Raw genomic sequence first — 2,412 nt, 5'->3', positions numbered from 1 at the left:
AAGACCAAAATTAAGCAATGATTAAACTCTCAAAATAAGGAAGTTGACCCAAGCTCTCACTGCCAAGTATTTTGAATGATGAAAATAACCACCTCAACTTTGTTCTAACAATGTGTTAAGGTGTTCATGTGTTGACGTGTTCATGTGTTGATGTGTTCATGTGTTGACGTGTTCATGTGTTGACGTGTTCATGTGTTGACGTGTTAATGTGTTAATGTGTTAATGTGTTGACGTGTTGATGTGTTGACGTGTTGAAGTGTTGTGTTATAAGGTAACATGAAGGTTGTGTGTTTTCAGGACTGGGTCATCGGATCACAGCGCCTCCTGCAGAGCAGCAGCTGCTACAACACTTGATCTCCCTCCTCAGAGTCGTATCTTTTTTTACCCAAAGAAACTGTAAAGTTTTCAGTTTTTTTCACATCAAGCTCTGCATGTTGGACGTTTTGAACTTCAGACATAAAAAACAACTTTGTTGAAATTCTCCTTCAGGAAAAGTTCATTTTTCCTCAACAGCTGAAGTTAGATTAGATGCAGCATCACTATAATTAATGACAGTAAACTTCATTAATGACTGAAATACATTCACATGACAGAATATTGTGTAGCAGCACTACTTCAGCCTCATCAGTTCATCCTTTTCTCCTTCAGGCTTTAATAACCAAATACTAACAGTCGTGTTTTAAAGTGAATGATGTCAGCAAAGACTCACAACCCAGCTGAAAGCAGCTGTGGGTGAACCTGACTGAAACAGCCTGAAGAGGAGAAACTTTAAACACGCTCAATGTTTTAAGATGTTTATTAACTATGTAAGATGTTTGTAAAAATAAATACAAATCTTCACTTTTACACAGAAACATCTTTTTTAAATTGTTTTCTGTGTTCAGTGAAGCTGTTTCTGTCATTTGACCTGATGTTTGTGTGAAGAAAAGGGCTGTGAATCCTCCAGGAGCCCTGAGCAGAAGCTTCATGTCTCTGATGAAATCACCTCAGCAGTGATGGAGGAGCCAGACTGATTCTTTGTTTCACTGTTAATGTTTGTATTTAAGGCTTCATCACCTGTAAATAGTTTACATTTATGGGACTTTAGTTGAGCCTAGATGCCTTAGTGTTACAGGAAACTGCAGATTGTTTGTTGCACCTTTAAAACCAGTCCAAGTGCCTCCTGCTGGTTTGATCCTCACAGTCCATTCTAATTTACTGTTACAGTATTTTTACTGAACAAATGAACCACATGAGATGTGCAGTCTTGTTTTGTGTGCACACATTTCACTCAGGAATCAGTTAGTTGTAAAAGTCTGGTATTAAAGTGTTGTCAGTGTTTAGTTTGTTACATATGATCTGTGTCAACAACCAAATCACCAACAATCTTTAGCTTGTCTTGTTTTTAACACAATGTATGTTTTTCTTCTGATTGTTTGAAACCATTTATCTGCTGGTGTTATTAATAAATGACTGTTAGCAATAAGGGTTTTCACATGTTAAATGTTGTTTTCTTAATGTTTCATTGCCTCATTTCATCAATTGTTATATTTCCATAAAAGTCTGTTCCTGTGCTCATATCAGTTCATACCGTGCCTGTGAAAAGTATGGTTTAAGTTTTAATTGCTGTCAAAAAACATTGACTAATAAAAACCCAGGTAGTGAATATATTTGACAGGACCTGTGGATTTACTGCTTCTTCAGCAGTTTTCATCATGTTGAAAGCTGTGAGCTGACATGAAGCAGGATAAAACTCAGCTACAGTTCAGTGGAAAGATGGCACGTTGCATTTTTATTTTCACCCACAACAAACATTTCTAGTAGATCTCCAGCAGGAGTCACCTTTCCCATCAAAACAAACCATTTCTGCACCAATCACAAAAGATACGTGAGCAGGAAACACCTGGAGCTCTGTAGGTTTTAAACTAAACTGTGCTTTGTTACATTCTAAAATAAAAGAACTATATAACAGAACATTTTGTGGTACTTCATACATGTCAGAACAAAGGAAACAACCAAACTTGTGAAGAAGAAAAAATAAATACTTGTGGTAATCCCCCTTGATATAATTTTAACTGGATTAAATAGGCTGCAAATGATAGTTTATAAGTTTGTAAAACACAGTGTGGTTCAGATATGTTGACGACAYCTGGGTTAAAATTAAAGCCCAGGAAGTCCAACATTTCACTGATCACATCAACTCTGTGGATGAATATATTAAGTTCACACGAGAGGATGTAAAAAATGGCAGGTTGGCGTTCCTGGATTGCGATGTCTCGGTTTCGGATGGAGGACGGTTGGAAACTGGCGTGTATCGTAAGCCCACCCACACAGACCAATATTTGCGTTTTGAAGGCTGGTTCACCCCAAAGATCCGGTGCCCCGGCACAAACAGAGCAATGTTGTATATGCTGTTAAGTGCCAGGAGGACTG

At 37.7% G+C, this 2,412-nt stretch overlaps 1 protein-coding gene across 1 annotated transcript in view; it reads left to right on the top strand.

Moving 5' to 3' along the window:
• LOC106519812 (collagen type IV alpha-3-binding protein) overlaps nt 1-1,953 on the top strand; it is a gene marked incomplete at its 5' end in the record, with an annotated part of 44,409 nt that extends 42,456 nt beyond the window's left edge. The window contains 1 exon segment of the mRNA XM_014011625.1: nt 298-1,953.
• Nucleotides 1,954-2,412: the final 459 nt, after the last annotated feature.

Source organism: Austrofundulus limnaeus, unplaced genomic scaffold (assembly GCF_001266775.1).
Source record: "Austrofundulus limnaeus strain Quisiro unplaced genomic scaffold, Austrofundulus_limnaeus-1.0 Scaffold83, whole genome shotgun sequence".
Lineage (NCBI taxonomy): Eukaryota > Metazoa > Chordata > Actinopteri > Cyprinodontiformes > Rivulidae > Austrofundulus > Austrofundulus limnaeus.
The sequence above is the reverse complement of the archived record's forward strand: the minus strand, read 5'-3'. Positions and strand labels throughout refer to the sequence as shown.